Source organism: Theropithecus gelada, chromosome 6 (assembly GCF_003255815.1).
Source record: "Theropithecus gelada isolate Dixy chromosome 6, Tgel_1.0, whole genome shotgun sequence".
Taxonomy (NCBI): domain Eukaryota; kingdom Metazoa; phylum Chordata; class Mammalia; order Primates; family Cercopithecidae; genus Theropithecus; species Theropithecus gelada.
This window is the reverse complement of record NC_037673.1, coordinates 176283659-176303620: the sequence shown is the minus strand read 5'-3', so window position 1 is coordinate 176303620 and position 19962 is coordinate 176283659. Positions and strand designations below refer to the sequence as shown.

The 19962-nt window shown below is 50.1% G+C and overlaps 1 pseudogene; it reads left to right on the top strand.

Annotated features, from left to right (window-relative positions):
- Nucleotides 1-3221: 3221 nt before the first annotated feature.
- LOC112626436 lies at nucleotides 3222-4565 on the top strand (annotated as a pseudogene).
- Nucleotides 4566-19962: the final 15397 nt, after the last annotated feature.

Below are 19962 nucleotides of genomic sequence, written 5' to 3'. Positions count from 1 at the left end.
ACTATCTTCGCAACTTCCGATGAATCCATAGTTATTTAAAAGTGAAAAACTTTTTTTTTTTTTTTTTTTTTTTTTGAGATGGAGTCTCACTGTCACCCAGGCTGGAACGCAATGGTGTGATCTCAGCTCACTGTAATCTCCGCCTTCAAGCAATTCTCCTGTCTCAGCCTCCCAAGTAGCTGGGATTACAGGTGCACAACACCACGCCCAGCTAATTTTCATATTTTTAGTAGAGACAGGGTTTCACCATGTTGACCAGGCTGGTCAGGAACAGCCAAATGTGAAAACCTTTTTTTTTTTTGAGACAGAGTTTTGCTCTTGTTGCCCAGGCTGGAGTACAGTGGTGAGTGCAACCTCCACCTCCCAGGTTCAAGCGATTCTCCTGCCTCAGCCTCCAGAGTAGCTGAGATTACAGGCTCAAGCCACCATGCTCAGCTAATTTTTGTATTTTTAGCAGAGATGGGGTTTCACCATGCTGGCCAAGCTAGTCTAGTACTCTTGATCTCAGGTGATCTGCCCACTTTGGCCTCCCAAACTGTTGGGATTACAGGCGTGAGCCACCGCACCCGGCCGTGAAAAACTTTTAAAAAGACTTTGGTATACTACTCTGGGTCTGTTCTGTGCAATTTGCAGGCAAACCTGGGATTTGCATTCATTCATCCACGGAATTAGGGACCCCTCCTCAGCCCTCTCCTCTTGGGGTTGACCTCACACTCAGTGGCTTCTGTGGGATTCCTCTCAGAGTTTTGTGTGCTCGTGCTGCTGGCACCATAGTGCAGCTTTGAACCTCAGCTGCCCTCAGTTGAAGCAGGAGAGAAAAAAAGGGAAAATAAATGAACACAACGGCCTCCCTTCCACGCACGCTGCATGTTGCAGAGGGCCCTTTCCCAGTCCTCTGGCTAGAGAAATGGTATGTCATTATAAAATACACATTTGGTTTTCATCTGGGCTTTCTGGCCCACAACTCCTAGAATCCTTGGAATCTCCACAGTGGTGGCTTTCATGGGCTAAAGAGGGGGGTGAAGGCGGGCAGCCCCCAGGTGGCTCCAGGATGGGGCTGGTCACCAGAAAGACCCAGGCAGGACTAGAGGCCTGGGACTTCCAGCCTCACCCCCCAGCCTCCAGGGAGGGGAGAGGGGCTGAAGGGTAAGTGTTCACCCATGGCCAGTGATTTAACCAGCCATGCCCATGTAATGAAGCCTCTGTGTAACCTCCAGGATAGCTGAGCACATGGAGCTTCCTGGAGGGCGGCGTGCCCAGGGAGGGCACAGAACCTTCGTGCCCCTTTCCCCATGCCTTGCCCATGCATCTCTTCATCTATATCCTTTGCAATACCCTTTATAATAAACCAGCAAACGTAAGTGTGTCCCTGAGTTCTGTGAGCCGCTCTAGCCAATTAATTGAACACAAGGAGGGTGTCATGGGGACCCCAACTTAAAGCCAGTCCATCAGAAGTTCCTGAGGCCCAGACTTGGGAGTGGCATCAGAAGTGGGGGCAGTCTTGGGGACTGAGCCCCACCCTGTGGGCTCCGACGATATCTCCAGGTAGATAGCATTAGAATATGGAGGACACCCTGATGCAGAATTGGTTGCTTGCTTGCTGGCATGTGGGGAGAATCCCCCAACACTTGGCCACCGAAGCCTTCTGTGTTGCTTACTGTGGCGTGGGAGCAGAGGAAACACGGTTTGTGTTTTTTCTACTCGCAGATGGTTCTCTTGGTGTCTTCTCTGCCCATACATGCTGCACAGTTCTGTACTGGGGCTGACCTCAGTTCAAAACCTGGAGACAAGAAAGAAAAAGAAACTGGGAAACTTGCCCTTGAATGGGTCATCCTTCAAGTTTCAGCTCTTCTCTCCAGTCTGCCTGCTCCTGTTAACACTGCAGAGTCCTTAGCTAGTGACTTGTTGATTTTGTCCCCAGTCGGCGGCATGGATGAATTGTAGTGGTCTCTTACTTCATCTTGGCCAGTTTCAGAATCCAAAATATAATTTTTTTTTTTTTTTTTTTGAGACGGAGTCTCGCTCTGTTGCCCGGGCTGGAGTGCAGTGGCCGGATCTCGGCTCACTGCAAGCTCCGCCTCCCGGGTTCACGCCATTCTCCTGCCTCAGCCTCCGGAGTAGCTGGGACTACAGGCGCCTGCCACCACGCCCGGCTAGTTTTTTGTATCTTTTAGTAGAGACGGGGTTTCATCGTGTTAGCCAGGATGGTCTCGATCTCCTGACCTCGTGATCCGCCCGTCTCGGCCTCCCAAAGTGCTGGGATTACAGGCTTGAGCCACCGCGCCCGGCCAGAATCCAAAATATAATATTTAACCTCCCTAATTACCATGCAAGACTAATATTAATTCTCCCATTTTATTTATTTATTTTAATTAATTTTTTTTTTTTTTTTGAGATGGAGTCTCGCTCTGTTTCTCAGGGTGGAGTGCAGTGGTGCGATCTCGGCTCACTGCAAGCTCTGCCTCTCGGGTTCAAAGGATTCTCCTGCCCCAGCCTCCCAAGTAGCTGGAATTACAGTTGAATGCCACCACATCTGGGTAACTATTTTTTTGCATTTTTAGTAGAGACGGAGTTTCACCATGTTGGCCAGGCTGGTCTCAAACTCCTGACATTGGGTGATCCGCGCACCTCAGCCTCCCAAAGTGCTGGGATGACAGGCGTGAGCCACCGCACCTGGCCAATTCTCCCATCTTAAGGATTAAAAACTTGAGGTTTAAAGAGGTATAGCCATCTGTCCAACCTGTATAGCCAATGCTAAGGTTTATCTCTATTTAAAATTAGCTGGTGAAACTTGTGTGGGGTGGAGTCAGAAAACAGGGGAGGGCAAAAGTAAACAGGTGATGGAAGAACAGAGTGGTAGGGGAGGAAGAGGGTGAAATGGGAGAGAAAAGGAAGAGAAGGCCAGGCACAGCGGCTCACACTTGTAACCTGAGCGCTTTGGGAGGCTGAGGTGGGAGGATCACTTGAGGCCAGGAGTTCCAGGCCAGCCTGGGCAGCATGGCAAGACCCTGTCTCAACAACAACAGAAAATTAACCAGGCACAGGGGTGCGTGGCTGTAGCCTTAGCTACTCAGAAGGCTGGGTCACTGGGTCAGGAGAATGGCTTGAGCCTGAGAGTTTGAGGCTGCAGGGAGTTATGTATCTGCCACTGCACTCCAGCCTGGGCAGCAGAGCCAGACCCCGTCAAAAACAAAAACAGAAAAAGGTGCTGCAGCTGCAGAATGGTCAGCGGTGGCAGGAGGCACGGGTCCGGCGGGGAGGGGCCTGTGAAAAAACAGTCGATGTGAAGAAAAGTAAATTCTGTGAAGACGATGTGATCTTCAAAAAGAAGTAGAAAATGATTATAAGCTCTCTTCACCTGAAGATGTCGATGGCTTCTGGAAGTTCTGTGAAGAACTGGATCCTGAAAAGCCCGCTGGTCACTTTCTGCAAAGCCTCGGGCTTCAGTTAGTTGGTCCTTCTGATATCCTTGCTGGAAAACAAAAAACGAAGGAAAATTCAACAGGCCCGAATGTTAACCTTCATTGGAGGTTTTACTGTGATCCTCCTGAGTTCCAGACCATTACTATTGGAGATAATAAAACTCAGTACCACGTGGGGTATTTCAGGGGTTCTACTGATGAACTTCCTGCATATGTTGGTATAAATGAAGCAAAGAAAAAGTGTACAATTGTTCCAAATGGAGATAATGTATTTGCTGCAGTCAAATTATTTTTGATGAAAAAACTTAAAGAAGTAACGGATAAAAAGAACACTGGGCCGGGTGTGGTGTCTCACGTCTATAATCCCAGCACTTTGGGACGCCGAGGCAAGCAGATCACCTGAGGTAGGGAATTCGAGACCAGCCTGACCAACATGGAGAAACCCCATCTCTACCAAAAAGACAAAATTAGTCGGGCATGGTGGCACATGCCTGTAATCCCAGCTACTCAGGAGGCTGAGGCAGGAGAATCGCTTGAACCCAGGAGGCGGAGGTTGCGGTGAGCCGAGATCACACCATTGCACTCCAGCCTGGGTAACAACAGCAAAACTTTGCCTCAAAAAAAAAGAAAGAAAAAGAAAGAAAAGAAAACTAATCTCTTGAAAAACATAGATGAAAAACTCACAGAAGCAGCCAGAGAAGTGGGGTACTCCCTGGAACAGAGAACCACAAAGATGAAACAGAGAGATGAGAAAGTTGTGACGAAGGTCATTCGTGGTGCAGGCTTGGCTGTTCCAGTGGATAAAAATCATGTTGGGTACACAGAGCTCCCTGAAACACATGCTGACGTCAAGAGAATTTGCAAGACAATAGTTGAGGCTGCAAGGGAGGAGGAGAGACTCAAAGCTTTTGTTCCCATTCAGGGAATGATGACTTTTGTGCAGTTTGCTAATGATGAACGTGATTACGGCTCGGGGCTTGAGTTGGGAATGGAGCTCTTTTGCTGTGGCTCACATTATTTTCATAAAGTTGCTGGCCAGCATTTACCTCTTGCATATAATCTGTTGAAGAGGAATCTGCAGAAATTACTGAGGATCATCTCGCAAACAGAAGTAAAGAGAACACAGAGCAACTTGCTGCATGAGTGAGGTGGCTTTGTTTGGTGTACAGTATTTCAAAGGATTAGTGTTAAACTTGTGATTTTTGTTTTGTTTTTAAGGAATACAAAAAATAAACATTTAATAAAAACATTTATAAGTTAAAGAAAAAAAATAGAAAAGGCAAAGGAGGAGAAAATAGAGAAGGTAATCTCCTTCCCCATGGGTCAGGACGGTACCAGGCAATGCAGCTCTACACAGAGAGCCCCCACCCAGAACCCACCGCCTTCACACAGTCCCCTCCCTTCACGAAGTTAGTGTAAGCACATCAGCCAGTCTGTGATGTCATCGTATCTCCTGTTCCAGTCAGGGGCTCGGGCTTAAAGCAATCAGCCCTGGCATCGCCTTGTTGATGCTATTCGTCCAGAGTGGTTGGGCAGGTATCAAAATCGGCTGAAGGCCATGTGTGGTGGCTCTTGCCTGTAATCCCAGCACTTTGGGAGGCTGAGGCAGGAGTATCACTTGAGCCCAGGATTTAAGAGCAGCCTGGGCCAGGCGCGGTGGCTCACGCCTGTAATCCCAGCACTTTGGGAGGGCAGATCACGAGGCCAGAAGATTGAGACCATCCTGGCTGACACGGTGAAACCCCGTCTCTACTAAAAATACAAAAAATTAGCTGGGTGTGGTGGCGGGAGCCTGTAGTCCCATCTACTCGGGAGGCTGAGGCAGGAGAATGGCGTGAACCCGGGAGGCGGAGCTTGCAGTGAGCCGAGATCACGCTACCGCACTCCAGCCTGAGCAACAGAGCGAGACTCCATCTCAAAAAAAAAAAAAAAAAAAAAGTAGCCTGGGCAACAGAGTCCCCATCTCTGCCAAAGAAAAGAAAAAAAATGGCTGAAGATGAGAATTTGTTTCTGCCTTTGAGGGAATGCTTTCTCTCTCCCCATCCAGTAGGAATGAGAAAGTGCCGTGCTCCAGTTGGGGCTGGCATTTATCTTGCAGCTGTGAGAGAAGATGGCCCTGGGGATGAAGCCTGTGAAAAGGCCACACAGCCCGCCCAAAACCCTTTCTTCCCCTGGATCCCCTTCTCAAGGAAGCCCATGTCAGTGAGGGTTTCTGTTCATTGCAGCCCAAGGCATCCCAATGGCCCCCAATGGGTGTCTCTCTTCCCAGCCTGGGATGCTCCTGGCGTGCCCCAGGTGATGCTGGAGAGACTCCTGACTCAGCCCAGGGGCAGGGCAAGCCACCTCTGTCACAGGGGAACAAGTGTGCCTGTTACTGTCACTACCCAGATCTATGTCCTTTATACCTGTAAGCACATCCCAGTTTTCCTTGGGAAACCCTCCAGACACCAACCAATTCTGGCATCAACTGGGTGTCCTACGATTCAATCCGATTCCGACACTAACTACCCGGAGTTGGCTTGACACTCCGTAGGGTTTAGTCCCGTAATACTGGCCTGTCTTCCGGTGCCGAGCCACCCACACTTTGGTCCGACTTGGCTACAAAGTTAGAGCTTCCCACAACCTGCCCCACTTCAGGTTCTGTAATTTGCTAGAATGACTCACAGGACTCAGGAGGGCACTTTCCTTACTCCTGCCGTAATAAAGGATACAACTCAGGAACTGCCAAACGGAGGAGATGCACAGGGCGAGGGATAAGGAAAGGGGCCTGGAGCCCCTATCCCCTCTCTGGGTGCATCCCCTCCCAGCATCTGTGTGTTCACCAACCCAGAAGCTTGGAGGCTTCATTACCTGAGCCTCGGCTAGGGGTGACTGAATCAGTCTCCCGCTCTGCACCCCTCCCTGGAGATTGGGCGATGGGGTTGAAAGTCTCAACCCTTTAAATACATGGCTGCTTCCTCTGGCAACCAGCCCTCATCCTGAGGCTATCTAAAATCATGATCAGAGATTATCACCATTATCAGAGATTCCAAGGGTTTCGGGAGTTATATGCCAAGAAGCAGGGACCAAGACCAATATTTATTTTTTATTATACCATGCTCCCCATTCTCAGTCCATGGGGCTGGGTCAAGGGGTCCTTCCCCTTGGCCTCTAGGAAGAAACACATGGTCTGGTCCATTGGAGCATTTTATTCGGCTGCTCCCAGTGGCTGGCTTAGTGGGATTCACGACGTGAGATAAGCCACTGAGGCTCAGAATACGGAATGGAAAGTCCTTTGAAAAAGAGAAAGCGACCAGGCGCGGTGGCTCACGCCTGTAATCCCAGCACTTTGGGCCGAGACGGGCGGGTCACGAGGTCAGGAGATCGAGACCATCCTGGCTAACACGGTGAAACTCTGTCTCTACTAAAAATACAAAAAAATTTGCCGGGCATGGTGGCGGCGCCTGTAGTCCCAGCTACTCGGGAGGCTGAGGCAGGAGAATGGCGTGAAACCAGGAGGCGGAGCTTGCAGTGAGCCGAGATCGTGCCACTGCACTCCAGCCTGGGTGACAGAGCGAGACTCTGTCTCAAAAAAAAAAAAAAAAAAGAGAAAGCATTTCTGTCTTGCTGTGCCCCGCTGGGATTCTGAGAGGACAGAATGTTCCTCCTGAATGTGCTGGGAAGTGCCGGGGATCATCTTGTGCCCATACAGGGAGAGCCACCTGAGGCAACCCAAATGAAGGCAACCCAGGGGAGAGCAAGGTTGAGACAGGCACAGAGGGAGCCCAACACTGATGATATCTTTTGAGCACTTGTGCCTTAGGTCAGACCCATTAAGTTCTCCTCCCGCTTGAGGTGGGCTTCACATACTTGCACCCACCATGGCGCTGATCAGTGCATGCCACCCTTAGCTTGTGGGGGCCATGGGATTGCTTAAGGGCCCTCCCCAACTGCCCTCTTCACTCTTAGCTGAAAATCCCAAGTTCTAGATTTTCAGAGTTGGGGCCCCTGTGTCAGGACGAGCTCCCTTCTCTAGGATAGGCCTAATTTGGGAGTGTTTTAAAATGAGTACATGGGAAATTTCAAGACGCCAAAACCCCAGAGCCCAGCCTTGGAGTATTTCAGTGCTCCCTCCCCTTCGTCTCTACTACCATCAGTTAGGGCTGCATTCAGATGCAAATAACAGCAAATCTTTCACACTGGGGTTTAAACAAAGAAGTGCAGAAGAATGCTCCAGGCTGGCTCAGCCCTGGGAAAGTCCTCAGGGGCCCGGGCTCCCTTGTCCATCTCCACTGCCTTTAGTGCATGGCTTCTGTCCTCAGGACCCCATGTGGCAGGAAGAAGCAGAAATACGGCACAGCTGACCTCCCAGCCTGTGCATTGCCCGGAACCTCTCGAGGCTGGAAAGTGCCGTGGGTGGGGTGGGGGGCGGGTGGGGAGGATCTTCAATTGTTTGCTAATATATTCCAAATACCTAGAACGGCTGCTCCATAAAACTGTGCTGAATGAACGAGTGGGTGGATGAACGGGTGGATGCCCATACAGGCAAACTGAATTTTTACCTCCTACAGCCTCTACAGCCTCTACTGTGATGTCAGGCGTGGGAGAAAGGATGAGCACTGAGCGGCCCCTTAAGGCATCTGTCACTCTGTTCCTCACGCTGACACGTGATCTCTTGACATCCCCACAGGCCCTCACCTTCTACAGGTGGAATCTCTTTTTTGTTTGTTTGTTTGAGATGGAGTTTCGCTCTTGTTGCCCACACTGGAGTGCAATAACGCAATCTCGGCTCCCTGCAACCTCCGCCTCCTGGAGTCAAGCGATTCTCCTGCCTGTAGTCTCCTGAGTAGCTGGGATTACAGGTGCCCACCACCACGCCCGGCTAATTTCTTGTTTTTAGTAGAAACGGGCTTTCACCATGTTAGCCAGGCTGGTCTCGAACTCCCGGCCTCAGATGAGCCACCCGCCTCGGCCTCCCAAATTGCTGGGATTACAGGCGTGAGCCATCGCGCCTGGCAAGAGATTTCTTTTGTCATCTATCTGAGCCAATCCGGAACTCTCAACCCCCACCAAACTTTTTAAAAAGATTTTTGTTGTTTGTATTTTGTTTTCTTTTGAGACAGGGTCTCACCCTGTCATCCAGGCCGGAGTGCGGTGGTACAAACACAGCTCACTGTAGCCTCAACTTCCTGGGCTTAAGCAATCTTCCTTCCTCAGCCTCCAGAGTAGCTGGGACACCACAATGCCCAGCAAATTATTTTATTATTTTTTGTAGAGATGGGGTCTCGCTATGCTGTTCAGGCTGGTCTTAAACTCCTGACCTCAAGTGATCCTCCCGTTTCAGCCTCCCAGAGCACTGGAATTACAGGGGTGAGCCATTGCACCCAGCTCTCCTGAGACCTTGTACCTTTCTGATGGGATCTGGCAAATGCATAATACTAGTAACAGCCATTCATCTGGAAGAGGGGGTTGCATGGCTCATTGTCTAGGCTTAACCCTGGGCAGGAGTTTGAGGGTCCTGGGACTTTTTAAGTTTCCTTTGATACTTTCCAGTCCTTGTTCATACATATGGACTTGTTCCACATAATGGCGAACAGAGATTTATTTGTATTCTGCTTTTGCACTCAACAAAACATGATAAGTGTTCTTCACGTTGCTACAGCCTGTTCGATACATTAATAGCTGCATAACCATCCCCAAATTTGTTGCACTACAATTTGCTTAACAAATAAAGGAGTTTATTTCCAACTTTTTGTCCCTGTAGCTAATGCTACAGTAAATATCCTTATGTACACAGTTCGTTTGTTTTCTCTTGTGTTGAATGTTGGCTTAAAAGTGTCCTGGACTCTGGTGTCAGCTTTGGGCTGGCAGCTTGCATTGCCCGCCCTCCTGAATCCCCAGGCTGCTGGTCATGGAAAAGCTTCTGGGTCTCACGTCAGATTCTCGGCTGACCACAAATGATCTGCACATTGTCCCCTACCTTTAAGACATGTCTGAGAGAGAGGGTCAAAACCCTACCTCTACGTCTGAAAGAAACCAGCCAGCATTCACCTGGCAGGAAGTGGGATGAGGGCATCCGCACGAGCTTCCCCCTGCAGCAGATGGAGGCTGCCCTTGCCTGTCCTTTGCCCACTGAGCTATTTTGGCCCTGGAAGGGGGCCCATTCCTCCTCCATAAGATACTCTCTTGGCAGAGCTGACAGTCAAGGTGGTTCGAGTTTCTACAGCCAAGGGGCAGGCATCTGATCCAAGGTAGGAAGCTTGTGTTCATCCTTGAGGAACCCAGCACTGGCTTGGCCCGACAGCAGCACCCTCATGGAACCCCTTGGTTCCAGCTACCCCAACCCCCAGAGCTGCCTGAGGGCTGTCCTTTCTGAGCCTAGCCCTGCTGCCCTCCCTCTGAGAGGTGAAGCTGGCCGGGCGTCTGGGTGGGGTGGGGACTTGGAGAACTTTTCTGTCTCCTAAAGGATTGTAAACGCACCAATCAGCACTCTGTGTCTAGCTAAAGGTTTGTAAACGCACCAATCAGCACTCTGTGTCTAGCTAAAGGTTTGTAAACGCACCAATCAGCACTCTGTGTCTAGCTAAAGGTTTGTAAACGCACCAATCAGCACTCTGTAAAATGGACCAATCAGCAGGATGTGGGCAGGGCCAGATAAGGGAATAAAAGCTGGCCATCCGATGCCAGCAGCGGCAACCCCATCCGGTCCTGTTCCGTGCTGTGGAAGGTTTGTTCTTTCGCTCTTTGCAATAAGTCTTGCTGCTGTTCACTCTCTGGGTCAGCACTACTTTAATGAGCTGTAACACTCACCGGGAAGGTCTGCAGGTTCACTCCTGAAGTCAGCGAGACCATGAACCCACCGGGAGGAACAAACAACTCCGGACGTGCCACCTTTAAGAGCTGTGACACTCACTGTGAAGGTCTGTGGCTTCACTGAAGTCAGCAATACCATGAACCCACCAGAAGGAACCAATTCCGGACGCACCTCCAGCCAGATGAGTGGCCCTGCAGCTTTCCTCGGCCCAGCCGCATGGCCTCTGGCTCAGCCCTTTGTGGCTCAGTCATTCATCACTCTACATTCAAAGAAGCCTCTTCCTGTGCAAGTTGGACCAAGTCTGCCTCTCCTGCCCATGGATATAAGGGTCCTCCTGGATATCCCAGGTCCTCTGGTGGAGGGGCCCTCAGGAATCCAACGATCAGCACTGCACATCAGCCTCAGCACCAGCACTCAGATGCAGGGGTTGCCAGCCTCAGGCTTCTTTAGCCCGGCCGCGTGGCCTCTCGCTCAGCTTTTTGTGGCCTAGTCATTCATCACTCTGATCAAACCCATCTTGACAAAGGACAAAGCAATACCTTCGATCCTGCTTTTTAGCAGCCATCCTGGCAGCCTGTTTCTGCTCAGCATCGACCAGGTCCAGGACCCACCCACATTCCTGGACAGAGCTCGACTGTCAGCCTCAGGCTTCCTGGGCTGAGCCAAATGCAAGGAAACCCAGGGGTCCTCTGTATCCTGAGCCTGGTGCCAACCTGCAATAGCAACACGAGTGAGGCCCGGGAGGCTGCCAGGAGTGGGCTTACACCCCAGAGCCGCCACTCACTCCTCATCAGCTGGGCAAAGAGCTTACTTCTCTGCGCTTCAGTTTCCAGATCTGCAAAATAGGTGTAACAATCCCTCTGTCTGAGCATCTGCAGGAAGATCCAATTCTGGTCTCTGGAACATGACAGCTTCCAAATCTGAGCCATTCTGTCACTTCTCTTGGGTCAGCTGGGGTTTCCACAATGTCACCCCATCAGACTGTCACTAACATGGCCTGAGAGCCCTGGGCTCGGGGGGGCTGCCAGCATGGCAGGTTTCCCTCCCCACATCCTGGCCATTACTCCCCTAATGAGACATCCCCTCAGAGAAGGGAAAGGAGGGCAGGTTCGCTCATTTAGCGAAGCCTCTCGGAGGTGAGAGGAGCCTGGGCAGGTTCATTTTTTGAGGTTCTTGGTTTGCTACAAATGAGAAGGTTGCAGTGATTGTGGTATAATTTCAGTGTTCTCACAACAAATTAGAACACAACACATTTGTGTCGTTGACAGGAAAACAGCAGAATTCAGTACATTTCCTGGTAAGTTCTGAGTGTTGCAGTCCTAGGGCAGGATACAAGCTTTGGGTCTCAGGATGGCTGTCCACTTCTGCTGGATCTGGGTGTATCCTTAAAGTCTGGATGTCTAGAAAAAGACACAGTCAACGCCCCCGCACCGCAGAACTTTCACTGGATCACATTCGAATAAAAGAGGGTGGAGGGACATGTTGAGATGTTTGGAAATATCTGACTAGGGGAGGGATATGGAATTATTTTAGGGAATTCATTGTTCATTGTCCCGGTCATGATAGCATGGAAGAACAGCCCAAAGGGTCATAAGATAGTTCAGGAAAGAACTTGACAAGTCAAAGTGACAGATAGAGCAGCAGGTCCCCAATACTTTTGACACCAGGGACCAGGTTTAGTGGAAGACAATTTTTCCATTGACTGGAATCAGGCTGGGGGTGGTTTTGAGATGATTCAAGCACATTACATTTATTGTTCATTTTATTTCTATTATTATTACATTGTAATATATACTGAAATATTATACAACTCACCATAATGTAGATCAGTGGGAGCCCTGAGCTTGTTTTCCTGCAACTAGACAGTCCCATCTGGGGGTGATGGGAGACAGTGACAGATCATCAGGCATTAGATTATCAGGAGCGTGCAACCCACATCCCTCACGCACACAGTTCACAACAGGGTTCACGCTCCTATGAGAATCCAGTGTTGCTGATGATGTAACAGGAGGTGGAGCTTAGGCGGTAATGTGAGCAATGGGGAGCAGCTGTAAATACAGATGAGGCTTCACTCACTCACTCACCTGCCTGCTCTGTGAGGTTGAGGACCCCTCAGATACAGCATTTATGACCACATGGTAGTCACTGCTGAACCCAGGTGGTAGGGTACACGGCTGCGTCACTGTACCAGTCTTGCAACTTTTTCATATATTTGAAATTTTTCATTAGAAGAGAGTAAATTTTTTGGATTGCTAATGCAAATATGTTATAGATTCTTCTAAATAAAACACCATTACGTCATGTCCTGGTGTGAGTGAGCACCTGGTGCTTGTGAGTGCTCTCGGGGGTGCCTGTGGGAGGGTGGTGTTTCAGTCCTCACCTGGGTTGCTACTTGAACCCTTCACAGACCTCACCCCTCCAGTAACAAGTCATGGAGAATGGGGTAACTACATCAGCTCCATGTTCCAGGCATCTGTCCTCTGATTTGCATCTGGCAGAGCTGGAGAGGCAGAGGTCATCAGCTCCACTTCACAGAGAGAAACTGACGCCAAGGGGACAAGAACTTGCAGAGATCACAGAGCTGACTTGTGGCCAAGTGGGAATTTGAACCAATGGCATTCTGGTAAACAACTGTGAAAAATAAGAAAGAGGGGGAGGGGGAGGGAAGGGAGGCCTGATTTGTAGTGTGTGCCAATTTTCCGTGGTATAAATACTACCTCACTGCCGTGGCTGGTTTCAAAGTGCCAGTGTTTAACAACCGGCTTGCAGAATTTCTGAATATTTAATAACTGGCTTCAGCACAGCATCGATTTGAACCCAGTCCTAGGCATCTGTCCCTTGAGCTCCTCTTCCGTTTTCTGTCCTTTGCACACCATTTCACCACATCTGTGTTCTACCTGTGAGTTATTAGTTTTCTTTAAGACACCTCACTTTTTAAAAGCAGGTGACATGACTATCATTGAAAGCTAAATCACTTGCTATGAAGTAGAAGGTTATATTAAAATGAACATTTATTTTTTAAATAAAAAAATGTTCTTTGTACTTATTAAAGCTCCTAAGGAGAGTCCTAAAATACCCTTGCCATGTGCTTGCTCTGGCGACCCACTCTGGGGACCTGGAACCTGTCTCTTGGCCTTCTGTGAAGCCCATTAGATGGACATGGCTTCTCAGTGGATTCTTTGGTTTTGAGATGGAATCCTGCTGTGTTGCCCAGGCTGGAGTGCAGTGGTGCAATCTTGTCTCCCTGCAACCTCCACCTCCCAGGTTCAAGCGATTCTCCTGCCTCAGCCTCCAGAGTAGCCGAGATTACAGGCGCACGCTACCACACTCAGCTCATTTTTGTATTTTTAGTGGCGACGGGGTTTCACCATGTCAGCCAGGTTGGTCTCGAACTTCTGGCCTCAATTGATCCTCCCGCCTTGGCCTCCCAAAGTGCTGGGATTACAGGCATGAGTCACCGTGCCCAGCCCTCACTGAATTCTTCACAAGGCAAATTCAGCAAATCCGATGTGAATGTGAAAAAGCTCGGCCAGTATCAGAAGCATCTCTTTTTTTTTTTTTTTGAGACGGAGTCTTGCTCTGTCGCCCAGGCTGGAGTGCAGTGGCGCAATCTCGGCTCACTGCAAGCTCCGCCTCCCGGGTTCACGCCATTCTCCTGCCTCAGCCTCCCGAGTAGCTGGGACTACAGGCGCCCGCCACTGCGCCCTGCTAATTTTTTCTATTTTTAGTAGAGACGGGGTTTCACCATGGTCTCGATCTCCTGACCTTGTGATCCACCCGCCTCGGCCTCCCAAAGTGCTGGGATTACAGGCGTGAGCCACCGCGCCCGACCAGAAGCATCTCTTGTATGGTTGATGTCTCCATACAGCCCTTCACCTACAGCATCCCTGAGGACTTCAGGTCTGTAAGGAACACAGCCTCTCCTGGACAGCCTGTTCCGGGGAGTTGGACTGGGTTTCTGCAGTGGTTTTACCTGCAGCCACAGCTGGGGTGGGGTTTCATAATTACCAACAGTGGAAGCAGCCAACATAGATGGAAACTCATGAGGGACAGGAGCAGGAGGTGGCTGTGGGGAGGGAAGACACAGATAAAAGAGGCTCAGGTGGGGAGGAAGGGGGCAGCTTGAAAAGATGGCGCCGGCCAGGCGTGGTGGCTCAAGCCTGTAATCCCAGCACTTTGGGAGGCCGAGACGGGCGGATCACAAGGTCAGGAGATCGAGACCATCCTGGCGAACATGGTGAAACCCCGTCTCTACTAAAAAATACAAAAAACTAGCCGGGCGAGGTGGCGGCGCCTGTAGTCCCAGCTACTCGGGAGGCTGAGGCAGGAGAATGGCGTAAACCCGGGAGGCGGAGCTTGCAGTGAGCTGAGATCCGGCCACTGCACTCCGGCCTGGGGGACAGAGCGAGACTCCGTCTCAAAAAAAAAAAAAAAAAAAAAGAAAAAGAAAAGATGGCGCCCAGTGCCTACCAACACTAAATACATGCCTGCCTGTGACGCATCATCCCACTCCAAAGGACACTCTCAGAGATGCAGACGCATCCCCACCAAGAGGCATGCAGGCTTCATAATGGCTCGATCCATCACATTCCCAAAAAAAATCAATATGAATGCCCATCCACAGGAAATGGATAAATCAACAGTGGAATACTATACAGAGAATAAAAAGAGCAAACTGTAACTACACACACAAAAACACAAAATCTCACAGACATAAGTTAAGAAAAAGAAACAGGACACCAAAGATTTCATATTGTGTGATTCTATTTATATTATATAAAGTTCAACAAAAGGCAAACTAATCAAAAGCAACAGAAATCAGAATAGTAGCTGGGCATGGTGGTGCACACTTGTAGTCCCAGCGACTCAAGAGGATGAGGTGGGAGCATTGCTGAGCCCAGGAGTTCAAGACTGCGGAAGCCATGATTGCACCACTGCACTCCTGCCTGGTTGACAGGCTAAGGCCCTGTCTCTAAAGAAAGATGAAAAGAAATCAGAATGGTGGGGTGCTCACGACTAAGAAGCTCAGGGAAACTTTCAGGAGTGCTAGTAATGTTCTCCATCTTGATCTAGATAATGGGTAAAGGGTGTTTGCACCTCATAAAAAACGTGTTGAGTTGTACACATAAAAATTTTGCACTTTACTATATGTATGTTATATTGCAGTATAAAAAATACATGTATGAAAGAAGTAAAAAAATATATAGTGCTGGGTGAAGAGGATCAGAAACAGAATGACATCAATGACCCAATACAGTTTAATAATTAAAAAGCACATGCACATTAAGCAACAACATGCATTTTGCAAGAACACAAACAAAAGAGACACATGAAGCACACGAAAATGGTTTCCTATGGGTCAAGGAGTGGAGTGAGAAGTGGTGATAAAAGGGAACATGTCAGTAATGAAGTAAGAGCAGGGCCTTCCTAGGAACAGCGGGGATTATGTGCCATTCAAGAAAGAAAAGGAAGAGGAGGAGGAACAGGAGTTGGACTTTGGGAAATCTGGGCGACTCACCGGGGTATCTAGCACTGTCCAGGGGACGCTGCTTGGCCTCTGATTGCTGGAGTCCCAAACTCTGTGCAGCATGCTTTACACACACATTACCCCTTCTGCTGTCCTGGGAGGGCAGACATTGCTCACAGAGAAGACAGCTCTTCTTCTGAAGGACTGAAGCTCTCACGGGGCCTGGATGTGGGAGGCTGGCAGCTGGGGCCCCACTGGAGTTCTGGGGAGAAGGGGAATTTGAGCTGGGGCTTACAGGTGACCTAGGATGTATTGTGGGCTGAGAAATGGACACAGAGGCAGGGGAATGTGGTGCATGGTGGAGTCAGGGAAATAACCCCATTAAGGAAAAAGGCTCGTGGGCAGCTCATTCACAGGCCAGCGTGGGCCAGAGTCAGACTGCGGCACACATCCTCCATGAGACCTGCCATGTCCAATAAAACCACTCGTGCTTTTATTTAACCAATACTTTTAATTAATTCACTTTTTTCTTAAATGTTTTAAAAGATATACATCATGTAAAGATATATAAATGGCCAATAAGCACATGAAAAGATGTTCAACACTACTAATCATTAGGGAAATGCAAATCAAAACCATAAAGAGATACCACCTAATACCGATTTGGATGGCTACTATTTTGAAAAACAAATAGAGAAGTGTTAGCAAGGATGTGAAGAAACTGGAACCCTTGGGCAGTTGGTGGGAATGTAAAATGGGACAGCCACTGTATAAAAAAAAAAAAAAGTAGGGCAGTTCCTGGAAAAAATTAAGCATAGAATTACCATTAGATCTGGTAATTCCACTTCTGAGTATATACACGAAAGAATTGAAAGCATTAAGGGATATTTATACGCCCCATGTTCATAGCATCATTATTCACAATAGCCAAACGGTAGAGGCAACCCAAGTGTCCTGTGATGAATGGATAAACAAAATGTATTATATCCATACAGTGGAATGGATGAATGGCTAAAAAAAACTTGGTATATACATAAAATGTGACATGATTCAGCCTTAGCAAAGGAGGAATCTGACATGTACTTCAACAGAGATGAACCTCAAGGACATCATGCAAAGCAAGATAACCTACTCACAAAAGGACAAATACTCTATGATTCCACTGATGTGGGTAACTAGAATCATCAAAATCATAGAGACAGAAAAGAAGAATGGTGCTTGGGGGAGGAGGAAGGTTTAACGGGTGCAGAGTTTCAGTTTTACAAGATGGAAAGAGTTCTGGAGACGGATGATGAAGGTTACACAACGGTGTGAATGTACTTAAGGCCACTGATCTATATGCTTAAAAATGGTTAAGATGGACAATTTTATGTTATGCATATTTTACCACAATATTTTAAAAGGTAGCGTTGTCTCACTATTATAAATGAAAAAACCTCTTGTCTCCCTAAGGTCTCCTTAAAACCTTAAGATCTCCTTGGCCACGTACGGTGGCTCATGCCTGTAATCCCAGCACTTTGGGAGGCCGAGTCAGGTGGATCACGAGGTCAGGAGATCGAGACCATCCTGGCTAACACGGTGAAACCCCGTCTCTACTAAAAAATACAAAAAAAAAAAAAAAAATCTAGGCGTGGTGGCGGCACCTGTAGTCCCAGCTACTCGGGAGGCTGAGGTAGGAGAATGGCGTGAACCTGGGAGGCAGAGCTTGCAGTGAGCTGAGACCACGCCACTGCACTCCAGCCTGGGAAAACAAAAAACAAACAAACAAACAAACAAAATCCCTTAAGGTCTCCTTAAAAGACAATGCCACTTCCAAGTACAGGCTGGTGTGAATGTCGCCGTACATGCCGGTGCCTGATGAGGCTGTGCACTGAGACCTCATCTCGCTTTATTTAAAGAGGAGATCGCCAAGTGCCAGGGTGGTGTTAAAGGTGCTCCGGAACCAACTTTCTCCCTGACAAATTCAGAAAGGTTGAGAAAGCCACTTCCTCCCCACCTGATTAACAAAGTGGTGCTTGTGAGCTTCTATAATTGTTTCTTGTGCCAGGGGTTGTGGGCATCTTACAGTTTGAAGACTCCTCCCTTATAAGGACAAAGGAGTAGAGGCCATGAGCCTCTCGGGCAGGGGTAGGCCAGGGCATACCCAGCGAGAAGACAGGAGACCCTCACCGGGAAGAGCCCCACACAGGCCCTAGACGTGGCCCCGGGTTGTGGGGGCAAGGAATATTTGGGTCTTGGGTGCTAGAGCATGGGTACCTTGGTACTAAGGACTCCCTGCCCTATGAAGGGCCCAGCTGGAGGGGGACCAGATCAGAGCACTCTTTAAAGGCCAGGCCCAGGGTAGGGATCCCACTGCTTTGGTCTAGGGGCTGTGCTTGTTGAGGATAAGAAAGAAAGAAAAAGCCGTTATCCATAGGCCAGGGCATGGTCTATAAGGACTATGGTAGAGGGTGGAAGAGAGGGAAATGGAGGGAGAAATTGTGAAGGATGTCACCAAGTCATCAATAATGGACATCTGTCTTCTTTTTTTTCTTTTTTTGAGATGGAGTCTTGCTCTGTCGCCCAGGCTGGAGTGTAGTGGCGCGATCTCAGCTCACCGCAACCTCCACCTCCTAGGTTCCAACGATTCACCTGCCTCAGTCTCCCGACTAGCTGGGATTACAGACTGGGATTACAGGCGCGCACCACCATGACCCACTAATTTTTGTATTTTTAGTAGAGACGGGGTTTCACCATGTTGCCCATTCTGGTCTCGAACTGCTGACCTCGTGAACCTCCCACATAGGACTCCCAAAGTGCTGGGATTACAGGCATGAGCCACTGAGCCTGGCCAGTAGTGGACATCTTAAGTTTTATCCTGCACTGCATCCGTACCGTTTCCTGGAAACAGTGCCTCAAATTTCTTTTTGGGGAGCTACCTCTTTTCCGGATTTTCAGGACAGTTGGTTGCGCAAAGCTGACTCCACCCACTTCCCGCTATAGGAGACAGGAGAGTCAACCCTGGTTGGTCAGAAGACGCCAAACTTTCCCCCTCCGCCTCCCCACAAAGATCCTGTAAGTTCCTGAAATCAGTTGCACGGCCCCATTCTTCCTTTCAGTTGATACTTTAGAGCGATGTACATCTTTTAAACGCCGTGGAGAGAGAAAGTGAGAGTCGTGTGTGCGCGCGTTTGGGAAGGTGTTGGGGGGGTTCTCATGGTCCGGGGACCCCTGGAGTATTTCGCCCAGTCACTAGAGCAGGGGCTTCCCAACCGCCCGGCCGCGGACCCGTGCCACGGCCTTGGAGGAACCAGTGAGCGAGCAGGAGGCGAGCGAGCATTACGGCCTGAGCTCTGCCTCCCGTCGCATCAGGGCGGCATTAGAGTCTCATAGGCGCGCGAACCCGGTGTGAACTGCGCGTGCTGGGATCTGGGCTGCGCGCTTCTTAGGAGAATCTAACGCCTGATGATCTGAGGTGAAGCAGCCTCATCCCAAACCACTTCTCTTCCCTCAGTCCCTGCAAACACTGTCTTCCAGGAAACCCGTCCCCCAGTGCCAAAAGGTTAGGGACTGCTGCCCTATTGGCCTTTCCCAACCACTCGTGTCCCTGCAGGTTCGGGCTAGTCATCCCCCATCCATGAGGTCAACCATGACATGAACGATAGGTCTCATGACATTTAATTTTAGACACTTATTTTAAAGTTAGAACTTTTTTTCTTTTGTAGTCTGTTCTCACACATTTCCATATGCCCTCGCAGATCTCCCGGGCTCCAGGCCCTGCGGCCATCACGCCCGGCAGAGAAACAGGCAGCGCCGGCGGGTGACCCGGCTGCCCGCGCCCTCGTGCAGGCGGGCGGGAGCGGACAGGCCCTCGCACGCATGCGCGCGGGGCGGGGCTGCGCTTCAGGCCTGTGCGTTGCCGCTAGACCAGCCGGGGGCGGGGCGGCGGCGGACGCGCGCCTCAGGCGGCAGCCGCGCGAGAGGGACTTTGTGTTCCTCTGACCCTCCTGGGGGCGCTTCCTCCCGCGCCGCCCTTCCCCTCCCGCGCCGCGTCCTTGCGAGGCGCCTCCCACTCGGCGGGACCGACCGGGGGGATGGAGGGGGCACGCTCCTGCAGCCCTCCCGGGACCCTGAAGAGACGCCCGCGTGCGACCTGAGACGCCGCCCTCGCCGAGGGCCCATGGGCGCGTCCCCACGGGCGGGCGGCGGACGTGAGGGCGGCGAGCGGCGGGGCCGTAGCGTCCAGGAGGGCCGCGCTCGGGCTCGGCCCCGCGCAGGCCGCGCGCGCGCGCTCCCGCCGC